Raw genomic sequence first — 13,660 nt, 5'->3', positions numbered from 1 at the left:
GGTCAACTCCTAAAATGTACTTCCCAGTTTTTTTTTTGTTTTTTTTTTTCTTTAAATATATTTTTATTGATTTCAGAGAGGAAGGGAGAGGTAGAGAGAAAAACATCAATGATGAGAATCATTGATTGGCTGCCCCCTGCACGTCCCCTGCTGGGGATCGAGCCCGCAACCTGAGCATGTATGTGCTCTGACTGGGAATCGAACCATAATTTGGTCCTAGGTCGGCGCTCAACCACTGACTCACACCAGCAGATGAGCTCGTGACACAGAATAACGCTGAAAAGAAAAAAAGCTTTATTGATAGCCTGTAATTGTTTTTTAGTATATTTATCATCACACTATCTAATTATAAATATATCATCACACTATCTAATCTCAGAACGTTTTTTATTGCCCCCAAAAGAAACCCCATGCCTAATAGCAGTCATTCCTCATTTCTTCCTCCCCTCTGTCTCTGGCAATCGCATCTCTGTACTATTCCTATGGATTTGCGTTATCTGGACATTTTATATAAATAGAATCAGTATAGGTGACCTTTTTTTGACTGGCTGCTTTTTACTTAGCATAATGTGCTTATTACGATTTATCCATGTTGTAACATGTAACAGTACTGCATTTGAACTTGAAGATTTTTCACATCAGGATCCCAGTAAATGGGGACGTTAGGTGGGATGGCTGGAAGCTGGGTGCTGTTACCCTCCGAGCAGTCAGAAACGGGGGCGAGGTGTCACTGACGCGCTTTCCACTCAAGTGGATAGTTTTGGTGTTTAGAGCTTTTCCTTTTGGGCACCTGGGATGTCCTTTCTGGGTTGATAGAGCTCTTGTGCCTTGATTCCTTATTTATATGTTCCAGTAGAACTAAAAAACAACATTTGCATCAGATTCAGCGAATGGCCTTTAGTGACTCTTTCTAATTATGTCTTGTAGGCTTTTTAAAAAACAAAACAAAAACAAACAAACAAGGGCTTTCCTTTGTGTTCCAGGTTTCTGAAATACTGTCCTAACTGGACTGTAGGCTCATTAGTCTGAGGTTGTGGACAGGAAACTTAATAATTCGTGTAGCACATCACAGGGAGTAGGCACTAATACCTCTGCATTTCCTGGCAGTATTGTTCTCTTCACAGTTTCTAATAAGAAATGAGGTGGGTCCTGGCCAGTGTGTTGGTTAGAGCGTTATCTTGTGCACCGAAGGGTTGAGGTTCGATTCCTAGTTAGTGCCCATAATCGGGGTGCATGTTCTATCCCTGGGTGGGGTTGGTGTAGGAGATCAGCCGATGGATTGCTGTTTTCTCTTACATCTGTATTTCTCTGTCTCTCCCTTTGCCTACCTCTCTATCTAATTTCAATGAAAAAAACCATGTCCTCCGGTGAGGATTAAAAACAAAAAATGAGATGGGTCTGGATTCTGGTTCTCCAGCTACCTCCAGCGGAATGGAGTCTCTGCTCCCTGTCTGTCCCCGCCACTGCCCTTGGAGGGTGGAACTTCTGATTCTAAACCCTTTGTGTTCCTTCTCCCTCCCACCTTTCTGAACCCTGTTCTCAGGCAGGGTGCGGGCCAGACACGGGCACAGGCTGGGAGAAGTCGCCTCCCTGGAGCTTCGGCGTGACCACCGCCAGGTCTTCCCTGGTTCTGAGGTCAAAGTTCTGACCTCCAGTCACTTTAATCCGGTGGTCATCTGATCGTGAGCACTCCTAGACATTTTGTAAAGGTTTTAGGAAGTCTTGGGTGGAGCATACATAAAACACGCTTCTCATCTTAGTTCTACTGAGCACCGTTTGTTCACATGCTAAGGTACAGTTTATTAAGGGGAAAACGGAACCATTATGTTAGCAGGTTTAATTTAACTACCACGAATAATTGTCGTTGGGTTGCATGTTTAACTCGGTCATTTTGCCAGGAATATAAATCAGGTAATATTCCTAGATCTTCAGGTAATTAGGGAGATTGGTGCAGCCCCCACTTTTCTTTCTTTAAAAAAAAAAAAATAAAAAATAAAATAAAAAAAATATATATATATTATTGATTTTTTACAGAGAGGAAGGGAGAGGGATAGAGAGAAACATCGATGAGAGAGAATCATCAATCAGCTGCCTCTTGCACACCCCCTACTGGGGATATGCCCGCAACCAAGGTACATGCCCTTGACTGGAATCAAACCTGGGATCTTTCAGTCCGCAGGCCGCTGCTCTGTCCACTGAGCCAAACCGGTTTTGGCAAGCCCCCACTTTTCTTGAATTAAATGTTTCCTCTGTGTACCCCAAATGGGGATCGAATCCCAAACCCAGGTATGTACCCTGCTTGAGATTTGAGCACAAAATATTTTTGATGTATGGGACGATGCTCAGCCAACTGAGCCACCTGGCTAGGGCAGTATTATTCTTTAAAAAAAATATATAAATATATATTTTATTTATTTTTTACTGAGAGGAAGGGAGAGGGATAGAGAGTTAGAAACATCGATGGGAGAGAAACCTCAATCAGCTGCCTCCTGCAAACCCCCCAACGGGGATGTGCCCGAAACCAAGGTACATGCCCTTGACCTGAATTGAACCCGGGACCCTTAAATCTACAGGCCGACGCTCTATCCACTGAGCCAAACTGGTTTCAGCCAGTATTATTCTTAATATTTAGGTGTCTTGCTTGCCTGGCTTGCCAGGTAAGTGTAGTTTTTATATATTAATAAATATAGATATTCTGTCTTTTTTTTTTGTCTCCCCCCCCCCCCCCACTTAGTAACAAATTATGGCCTTCTCCATGTCACTAGATAGTATACTATTGAATGGCTTTATAGTATTTTATCATAAAGTATTTTTCTGTTATATTTTAGCCATTTCTCACTTATTTTACAAGTAAAGTGAATATAATTATGCCCATCCATTTTCTTAGAGCAATGATTTTATTGAATACACATTTTTAAAAGGATGGCTGCTCATCATTTTTAAATTATTTTGACCAAAAACATCTAGCTGAAAATGATGGCAAGTATTTCTCTGATCTTGGAACAGGGGGGAGACTTTCAAAGCATAAAAACAATAGAAGAAATTTTTTAAAAGATAATTAGATTTAACACCAGAGACATTTTAAAAGTATCTTTTATTTTAAGTGGTATAAACAGAATGGCAAAGTAGTCATTTGCTTTTTCTGGGGAAGATGTTTGCAACATGACAAAGGGTTAATGTCCTTAATTTAAAAGATGCTCTTACAAATGAATAAGAAGAAGCCAAACCTGCTGAAAATGGACAAAAGGCACACGTGGTTCCTAAGATAATTTTACACAGGGATCAAATAAATCAGTATTGAAACCATTCTTTTCATGCCAAACTTGTAAAAGTTAAAAAAAAAAAAAGAATCTAGGAATGGCAAGTGAGGTGAACACAGTTGTCTTCTCTTGGGCTTTCTTTGTTAATTTGTCTGCTTTACAATTAGGAATAGGGAAGGCTTCCTGTTTTCCATTTCTTACTGGAAAGGTTAGGGAATAATGGACTGTGAATTTGGCCTTTTTGAGCATAGTCCTTTACTTTTATAATTTTTTCTATTTGTATGTTACTTGTTCAGGTTTCAAAAAAGTTTTCATTTTAAAAATTGCCCATTTCACCAACATTTTCAGATACATTCATGTGCTCCTTTGGCAACTGCTTTAAAAAGTACAAACTAAAATAAGACCCCCCCTTCCCCAAAATGAAAAGTACAAGTTAAATGTAAAAGCATGCTGAGAACATAGCATTTTTATTGGCCCTTGTTCAGATGTTCTTTGTGATATTCAAGAATAATTTTCATTTTTATTGAAAAGGTTTTTTTTTCTTTTTTAAATTAGGCATTGGAGTTTTGTTAGCTTTTTTTTTTTTTTTTTTTTTTTTTTGAATCTACTGGATTGATATGAGTTGGCTGTTCAGAGTTCCTGGGCTGTGAATGGTATTGGCTCAGGGTTAAATCCTTCCTGCTTCAGAAGTGTTCCTGTTACCCTTTTTAAGGAAATGGTAAAAGACAAAGACTGCAATTCTATATTTTTCTAAAACTTTTTAAATTCTAAAATTCACCTGAAATTTTAGTGACTTTTTCTCTTTCGAAATAGAAATTTGGGATTCACCACATCTAGCATTTTGAAAATCTCAATTAACAAACAGCAGAAGCACTATGAACAGTTTTTGTACGGTAAGTTCCCAGTGGCCTTTCTGGGGACAGTCAGGTGGGCGTCTTTGTGCTCCCAGCGAGGTTCCTCTGAGCTCAGCCCCGGCCCTGTGCTCCGAGGGCAGGTGGAATGTATGAATGGTGGTGGTGTTCCAGTGACGCAAGTTCAAGGATGCTCACTGGTGACTCAGGCTTGTTTTTGTTGAGTGACCCTTCCTGCTTAGGTCTTTCCTCAAAAATAAATTTGTGTTTTTCCAATTTTAGAACCTCCGACTTAATTCTGTGCTTTGGTTGGAGGAGTTAGAAAGCCAGTTCTTCTAAATAACTCATCTTACCAGTCAACTTTCAGAAATACTTTCCAAAAATACATCTTCGTGGTCTGTGGCTTTCACTTATCCTTTCAGAATTTTCCTATGATTTGTAGATAAAATGACATTTGCTAGATTTGCAGCTCTGCCCACATGGAAACTTAAAAAAAAATAAAAAAAATAACATGTTTTTTTTTTTTTTTTTTTTTTTTTTTTAAGCTCTTGAAAGGATTTATTATACAAAAGGAAGCATATGCATGTTGGAAAAGAATTCTAACTGGTTAGAATTGTATAATGCAAATTTCAGAAGTCACCAACTCTTATACCCCCTAGACTTCAAGGCGGTGTGATGTTTATCCTTTCTAACCCTAGCAATTACATGTGCTATATAATTATAAAAGTGGGTTTATACTAGTACATGTGCAACTTGTATTTTCAAAAGAACAGTATATATGATTAGAGTTTATTTAATGAAAAGTAAGCTGTTCTTTCAAAGCTTTTCATTGCTTCTTCTCACGTGCTTTCCATTATTCCCAATCCTCACTAATGGGTATTGCTTTTGTGCCTCCCGCTGACTCTGTCATTTTTTTTTTTTTTTTGACTCTGTCATTTTTAGCTTAAAATAGATTGACGGTTACCAGTAATTTATTTTGGGAAATAAATTACTTTATTTATTGCCTCACATGCAAAAATATGTTTTGGAGAAAAACAGAATTTCTCCATTCATATTCTAATCACTCAAACTTACTAGTAATCTTTTCTGTCCCAAACGGCGAAAGGTTGATGTTCAGTGTCTGAAATTAATTAAAAACATATAGGATCGCTGGGGGTTCACTACAGGCTGGGCTGCTCCCAGCGTGCTGCCTTTTACGTGCGTATTGACGTGAGTTTTGACTTTGGGGTCATTGGTGAATGACCCAACACAAACAGTGGCGGGGAAAGATTCCCAGCCTAAGTATTTCCTAATGAGAAATGTGTTGGTATCTGACTAAGCTATCACTGCCTCAGGCGGATTTTCTTTTCCAGAGACAGCCGCAGGAGTCTGGCTCTGTTTTACTTTAATTGATTTTTGGAGAGAGAAAGGGAGGAGGAAGGGAGGGAGGGAGAGAGAGAAACATTAAACTGTTGCCTCCTGCTTTCACCCGACCAGGTAATCAAACCTTTTGGTGAACTGGGATGCTTCGACCAACTGAGTCCCTGGCCATGGCTCTGTTTTTTTTTTTTGTTTTTTTTTTTTTGAAAATAGTGAAATATTTATGCATAGATGCAAGTATGTATAAATACAGTCACTTAATAAACAATAAAATGAGCATGGGTACCTAGTAATAACCCAGCTTAAATAGAATGTGACTCGTTTTATGGGAGCATCCTCCAGTGTATTGACACTTCTTAAAGAGGTTTTAAAAGAAGGTGATTTTTGAATAATTAAATCTTTGATTTCTCCACGAATGCAGTCTCTTCAGTCCATCCCAGTGGAGGCGTTGGAGGCATTGTAGAGGTAAAATGAGATGCAGGGGCTCTTTCCCTGCCATGCCGCATCTCTTCTAGCCCTGGGACCTTGACAAGGAGCCTTACCCGGCTTAAGTTTCTTGCCTATAAAGTGTGGGCCCAGTGGTTCTCAGGGTTGTGGAAGAAAGTTCTTAAAAAAAAAATTTTTTTTTTTGGTTGTTTTAAAATCAAGGCCCTGTGCTAGATAATGTGGAATTAAAAAATTATCAAAGAAAATGCCCTGGCTGGTGTCGCTCAGTTGGTAGGAGCGCTGTCCCATCCTGTGCCGAAAGGTTGAGGGTTCAATTCCCCATCTGGGCACACACCTAGGTTGCCAGTTTTGTCTCCGGCCTCAGCGTGGGCATGTGCAGGAGGCAACCGATCGATATTTCTCTTTGAGGTCGATGTTTCTCACTCTTCCTTCCCATTGCTCTAAAAATCAATGAAAATGTTCTCAGGTGAGGATGAGGGGGAAAAAACTGCCAAGGAAAAAAGCCCGAGTGAGTACAGAATTGCTTTTTCCAGATGTTCTAAAATACCATCTTCCAAAATATTTGTGCAAATGGAGAGCTGGTTTTTAAGGGACCAAAGGTGCTGTCTGTGATCCCGCCCAGGGCTGGGCTGGGCCCTGGGCATACATACTCCTTAGAAGTGAGGAAGCAACAGCAAGTTCCAGGAGTGAGGAGTGGATGCCATTCAGGCAGCGGGCCTCCTGCGGGGTTCACTGTCACTCTTTACTCACCATTTGTTTCTTTCCTGGCTAGGTCTTACCCCTGCCAGCCGGCACGCCCTGCCTGGTTTCGGGCTTGGACCTGGACCGCACCAGGAAATGGAGCTCCGTGGTGTGTAACGGAAAGCCTATGGACAGGTCCACGTCCTGGCATTTAGGTGCGTCTGAAATACAACCTTTGTCTTCCTGGGTTTCACGCCGGAGTTGTGCTGACGGCTCGTAGCCCTGTAGTGTTAGAACGCATTTGTGCGTGACCTCACCCTAATTAACCTAATTGTTAGGTTCATGCTAATGACAAGGTAATGGACTTCTTTAGGCCACGTGCCATGTCGATTAAACTAGAAAATAAATACTAGGCACAGTCTTGCCACTTACATCGATAAGGAGGTAGGAGGTAAGTCTTTTCGTTTTACATGTTTTTAAGGTGTTTTTTTTTTTCTTCTTAATCAGCAAACATTTGAGTACCTGCTGTTGTTGGTGTTCCTGGTCCCTTACTCTCAAGCGTTCTGCAGTTGAAGCAGTGAGGCCGAGCATGTATACACTTCCAAGGAGCTTTCCTTTCCCCCCTTCTTCCTGCCTACCCTCTCCTGCTACCAAAGATTGATGGGCATTTTGGTTAATTATTTACTATTTTATACAACGCAGCAGTGAAACTTCTTGTACATATTTTGTCCATAGTAAATTCCTGGCAGTAGAATTGTTGGGCATAGTGCATAAGGACCTTCAGTTGTTAATTTTTGTTGTTGTTAATCCTTACTCCAGGATATTTTTCCCATCTTTTTTTTTTTTTTTTTTAAAGAGTGAAAATAGAGAAAAAAAAACATCGATTGGTTGCCTCCCACATATCCCCCAACTGGGGCTGGGTTTGAACCTGCAACCCAGGCATGTGCTCTTGACTGGGAGTTGAACCCAAGACTCTTCAGTTCGTGGGGCTGACACTCTAACCACTGAGCCGCACTGGCCAGGGCTTCAGTTTTTAAATTTTGTTAGATATTGGCACTCTTCTGCTGAGAAGCTGCAAGAACTTGCCCTCCTACTGATAAACATGTTTTTCACTTGATATTGTCAAAACTAAGTTTATCCAATATAGTGGGTGTGAAACATTGTCAATGGTGTTGTTATTTATTTTAATTTACATACCATAAAATTCACTGTTTAGGTGTACAGCTATAAGAGCTTTCATAAGTGCTTAGAGGAGATCATTCCTTTTTAAAAACGTTTACTTTCATTTTCTAATGAAGTCAGTCTTTGCTATTTAAAAAAATAAGTAGAACCTGCAAACTTCCAAGCATTAAGAAGAAAATATCCCTGATGTCACCAGCTAATGACACCATTGTAATTATTTTTGCATATTTCTTTTTAGTTTTAAAAAATATATATATTTTGTTAATTTTTTTACAGAGAGGAAGACAGAGGGATAGAGAGTTAGAAACATCGATGAGAGAGAAACATCAATTAGCTGCCTCTTGCACACCCCCTACTGGGGATGTGCCTGCAACCAAGGTACATGCCTTTGACTGGAATCGAGCTTGGGACCTTTCAGTCCGCAGGCTGATGCTCTATCCACTGAGCCAAACCAGTTTCGGCTCTTTTTAATTTTTTTGTTTTGTAGCTTTTTTCCCCCTAAACCATCATCATCAGATTGTATATGTTACATTCTAAAAATAATATTTATTAATGCTTAGGGAAGTGAGGGGAAGACAGTTTTGTCTGGGGATGCCCGCAAAACATACTATCCCGGTTTCACTTACCACCCTTTTATTTCTGCTTACAGATTTTTCTCTGCTGTGTTGTTTCATAGAACTACTTCCTGTCATTGCTGGTGGTCTGCGGTGCTCGCTTGTCAAATGGACAAGCCCAGTTTTAACGTATCTAGACCTTGACATTACTTGCCTCGCCAAACCCACATCCTCTTACAGGTCCTCTGTGACAACAAGTTTTTTATTTGTTTTTGTGTTTTCTTTTTCTTTGGCATCGCTCCCTCTGTCCATCCCCCTTTCTTTGTCACGTCCATCATCCCGATTGCCAAGATTCTTGTACTTGGATTAACATACAAGCTTCTTGATCTTCCATTTTAAGATTGTTCAGCGGTGGGCTATTTCTGCTCTCTCCTGCCCAGAAACTCAGGTTTCCTAACGTTGTGTTTACATTGGACTTTGGAGAGTTTTCTTTCTCCCCCTCCCAGCTGCTGTGGGCCGGCTGTGTTCATGTCCTAAAGACATGCCTTACGCCTTCCTGTCCCTGGACGCCATGGTTGCCTCCAACTTGGGACTCCCCACCCTTTGAGTTTGTCTTTAGGTTTCACTTCCCCAAAGTCATTTCTGACCACCTCAAGCCCTGTTGAGTTCCTTTTACTCTGAGCTCTCACGCACAGCTCGGTAATCATCATGTTGCTGGAAATCATTAGTTGCCCCAGTCTGTCCAGTCAGATGGTAAATTGGCTTCACGTGTACGCCATTTCCACCTCATTGTTTCCACTATTGTGGCAGTGCAGGAAACTGGCCGAATGATTGGCTTATCCCATTTTCTTTGACACTATCAGTACAGGTTCCAGCAAATTAAGCTCTTACTAAACAGAAAAGAGAAGGCTTGGTAGGAGGTCACGGTCCGATTCCCAGTCAGGGCACATGCCTGGTTGCGGGCTCGATCCCCATTGTGGGATGTGCAGGAGGCAGCGGATCAGTGATTCTCTCTCATCAATGATGTTTCTATCTCTCTCTACCTCTCCCTTCCTCTCTGAAATCAACAGGGAAAAAAATGTACATATGTAAAGGAGAAGGCTTGCTAGTTAGTACCTTTCATCTTTCATAGCTGAGAATACCAGCTCTGCCCAGTGCCTGCAGCCTGGAGACCAGGGTGCCTGGTTCAGGCTCATTTTAGAAGCTGATCCACAGATGAGAGGGACTGGGATATAAACTGGGCCAAAAACTTTGAGGGTTGAGGAGAAATTTCTATTTTAGCAGCTGATTTCTGAGAGGCTGTCTGGTAATTCTGGTGATTTTGGTTTACGGACTGTGTGCTATTGACGTCAGTGTCCCTCTTATTACTAAACATGTTATAAAAGTGCTGTGTTGTTGCAGTTGGATCAGTAGCAACAAGAGAATTAAATATTTATGGGAAAAACTTGAGTTTTCAAAGCCCTATGTAAACACTGATGATTACAGAGCTTATGTAAGGAGGTAAGGAAGGAAGGGTTGTATAACGGTTACTATGAAAGTGATTCTAAGCATATTAGAACAACTCCAGTGGGACAGGTTTTTATTTTTTATTTTTTATTAAAGATATGTTTAAAAAATCTGTTAGTGTTGTTGGATTAAGATCAGATACTTGCAGAAACTGGTTTGGCTCAGTGGATAGAGCGTCGGTCTGAGGACTGAAAGATCCCAGGTTAGATTCCGGTCAAGGGCATGTACATTGTTGTGGGCACATCCCTGGTGGGTTGTGCAGGAGGCAGCTGGTCGATGTTTCTCTCTCATCGATATTTCTAGCTCTCTATCCCTCTCCTTCCTCACTGTAAAAAAAAATAAAAAAAAAATAAAAATATATTTTTAAAAAAGATCAGATACTTATAAGTTGTCTGAATTGTTTGCTGGCTTTCTGTTTGGTATGGGACAGTCTCATCGATAAACCTGTCCTATTCCTTCTATGCTAACTCTTCTTATGTACAGGTACTACTTTGTTTTAGGTCTGCCTACAGAATCAGAGCCTGCCCTTTGGTAGTTATAAAGGCCCTCTGGATCTGAGTAGTGTTTACCCTTGGATGGATGCTGTGTTTTATTTAGATTTCTTGGTGCTGGTTTTGAGCTTCCAGAGAAGACCTCCAACTTCGTTGTGACCTTTCAGTTTGCGCTTGTTAGCCTGTGGAGCTCTACTCAGGCCTTCCTCAGACCTGGCTCCCACCCTCCCTCCCCCAGTGCTGTGATGTGAGAAATTAGGTTATGGCACCTGCTCCCCTCTGTCAGAATGTGCGCTGCTCGGCCGCTTGTGTAGGATAGTAATGTAGGGCTTGTATTGATGTTCAGATTAAAATATATGGCCATCCCTGTGTGAGGTGTGTGTGTGTGTGTGTGAAGTCAGAGTGTCAGAACACATTCTTTGGATGGAGCCTGAGCATTATTACCATGGTTGTGTACACTGAAATAGCATTTACTTTTCTCTTTTCCTGGTAGCCACAATTTTTGGAGCAGCGCTGTCCAATAGGAGCCACTTAGGTAATTTCCTTTTTCTTTTTTTTTGTTGGTTGTTACTAAAACCATCTACCGCAGGCTGGATGGCAGACCCATGTGATAGGACTGGGCAGGAAGCAGTGGTTTGTTGAGGTTGGATATGCAATCTGCATGTGTACAAGAGGTAGTACCCAGTGATGCCGTTCACTAATATTGCAGTCCTAGAGGCCCGGTGCATGAATTTGTGCATGGGTGGGACCCTTGGCCTGTCCAATGATGGCAGGGAGGAGCCATGGGAGGTTGGCCAGGTGCCCTGATGGGGCTATGAGGCCAGTTGGCTGGGGGGAAGGGCTGTGCAAGGTTGGCTGTGGGAGCACACTGACCACAAGGGGCAGCTCCTGCATTGATCGTTTGCCCCTGGTGGTCAGTGCGCATCATAGCTACCAGCCAACCAGTTGTTTGGTCGCTTAGGCTTTTATAGATACACACACACACACACACACACACACACACACATACATATACTAGAGCCCTGGTGCATGAAATTCATGCACGGGGGGAGGGTCCCCTCAGCCCAGCAAGTACCCTCCCCAATCTGGGATCCCTCTCACAATCCAGGTCCATTGGCTCCTAATTGCCTGCCTGATTGCCCTTAACTGCCCCTCCTGCTGGCCTGGTAACCCCCAACTGCCCCCCTGCTGGCCTAGTTGTCCCAAACTATCCTCTCACCCCCTGCCAGCCTGGTCTTTTCTAACTGTCCCTGCCCCCGCCGCTGGCCTGGTTGCTCCCTAATGCACCCCCACCCCCTGCCAGCCTGGTTGTCCTTCACTTCCCCCCACTTGCTGGTCTGGTGTTATATACTAGAGGCTGGGTCAAAAATTCATGCATGGGTGTGTGTGTGTGTCTGTCTGTGTCTGTCTGTCCCTCAGCTCAGTCTGCAATCCGTGATCTCTTGGGGGATGTCCGACTGCATGTTTAGTCCTGATCCTCGAGGAATCGGGCCTAAACTGGCAGTTGGACATCCTACTCGCAATTTAGGACCACTGGCTTCTAACCATTTGCCTGCCTGATTGCCCCTAACCACCCTGCCTGCCTGCCTGATTGCCTCTAATCACTCTTGCCTGCCTCAGTGCCCCTAACCACTCGCCTGATTGCCACAACTGCTTGCTGCCTGCCTGATCACCTCTAACCACCTCTGCCTCAGCCCCTGCCACTGTGGCTTCGTCTGGAAGGATGTCCGGCTGTCCTGTCTAATTATCATATTACGCTTTTATCGTAGATGGCTCATAGAAGAATAGTGTGCAGAAGTATTTTTCCTCTTCTGTCTGGGCTATTGGGCTCTTTCCAAAATCACCAGTTTTTCGTGTAGCGTAGAAATTGCTCTCCATGTCAGATGCTATAGCACAGGCTGCAATATTAGCTGCAGGAGAATTGCTTCTTTCTGGAACAACACTTGGATAGAAGATTCTGTGGTATAAAAGGGATAACTACTCCCTCAACTTTCTGCCTCTTACCTCATCAACGGGAGGAATTCTTGGCATAGATCTTGAATGCATGAGTGAAACATTTGTCTATAGCTTGTCTACTTTTGCTTCCAGTAGCTGCAATTTGGCATCAATAAGTTTGGCCAAGACGATCTTCCCTGCCAGTTGCTTCTGGAAAGCCTTTGAATTAGCGTCAAGGTTGCTTGCGTCAACATTTGATTCACTATCATACGTTCACCACTTTTCTTCCGTTTTGTTCTTGCCTCTCATTGAACAAATTCTTCTGTAGCAATTTTCCTCCATTGCCACTTCTTGTCCTGGGACACCTAGGCTTGGTGCTTGGTCCTTTGGTTCCTGTGCCTGCTCTGGCCATCGGGCAGGAGGCTTGGTGTGAGCCGGAGCAGGTGGTGGTTCCATATGCAGTGGGTTTCCTGGATGGGAGATTTATCTGAGGACTGCTTATTTGGGCTGCATTGGTTCAGACCTCCTGCCCTGCAGTTGTTTATTCCACATATGTGATACCCTAGTAGCTCTATTAATTAAGGTAAAAAGACGCAGCTAAAATGAATTTTTAGTAATATATTTTATAACCTAATATATAAAAAACTATCACCTAAAGTAATCATGAAGTTAACATTCTCTTCCCCCTCCCGCATAGTAAATCTGAAGTCTGGTGTGTATTTTATACTTACAGCTCAGGGCAATGGGTCTGACCTCATCGCAGTTGCTCAACAGTCACTTGGGGCTGGTGGCATAGCTCAAGGCCCATATTACTTTATCTATTGCTGAGTAACAGGTTTTCAGCTTGTGAGTTTTTGGACTTTTGGGTATTTCATAATGTAAGCCACTTCCATGCACGGACTCATAGTCAAATGGTGCTTCTGTCAGCTTCCCCTTTCTCATTCTTTTCCTGTCAAATTGAGAGGTCTCCCGTTGCCTGGAAATGCTTCTGAATCAGCTCAACAAGTACATTGATTGATGGGCAGTATTTCTAGCTGTTAATTTATTCCCTGGCTTGAGAAGAAAAAAAAAATTTTTTTTTAACATTTAAAATATACACTTGTATATACACTGAGTGGCTAGATTTATTATGATCTCTGAATGCATAATAATCTGGCCACTCAGTGTGTGTGTGTGTGTGTGTGTGTGTGTGTGTGTGTGGTGTGTGTGTGTTTGTTTTAGAGGCCCGATGCATGAATTCGTGCATGGGGGGGTTCTGGTTAGCCTGGCCACGGGGAGGGGACATGGACAGTTGGCGGCCTGCCTGCTGGTTGAACTCCTGGTGTTAGCCTTTTATTATGTAGGATATACACTGAGTGGCCAGATTATTATGCGTTTAGAGATCATAATAATCT

General features: G+C 42.3%; 1 protein-coding gene across 3 annotated transcripts in view; it reads left to right on the top strand.

Annotated features, from left to right (window-relative positions):
• SLC23A2 (solute carrier family 23 member 2) overlaps window positions 1-13,660 on the top strand; it is a 123,121-nt gene that overhangs the window by 13,115 nt on the left and 96,346 nt on the right. The window contains exon 2 of one of the 3 annotated variants that reach the window (XM_036417637.2): window positions 6,690-6,813. The exons of 1 other annotated variant lie outside the window; for it this stretch is intronic. The gene's annotated coding sequence lies outside the window, so the exon portion shown is untranslated. Of the gene's footprint in view, window positions 1-6,689; window positions 6,814-10,014; window positions 10,020-13,660 lie in introns of those variants that run through there. One more of the 3 variants, XM_045574797.1, reaches the window with a different exon arrangement.

This window comes from Pipistrellus kuhlii, unplaced genomic scaffold (assembly GCF_014108245.1).
Source record: "Pipistrellus kuhlii isolate mPipKuh1 unplaced genomic scaffold, mPipKuh1.p scaffold_m20_p_6, whole genome shotgun sequence".
NCBI classification, from domain to species: domain Eukaryota; kingdom Metazoa; phylum Chordata; class Mammalia; order Chiroptera; family Vespertilionidae; genus Pipistrellus; species Pipistrellus kuhlii.
The sequence above is the reverse complement of the archived record's forward strand: the minus strand, read 5'-3'. Positions and strand labels throughout refer to the sequence as shown.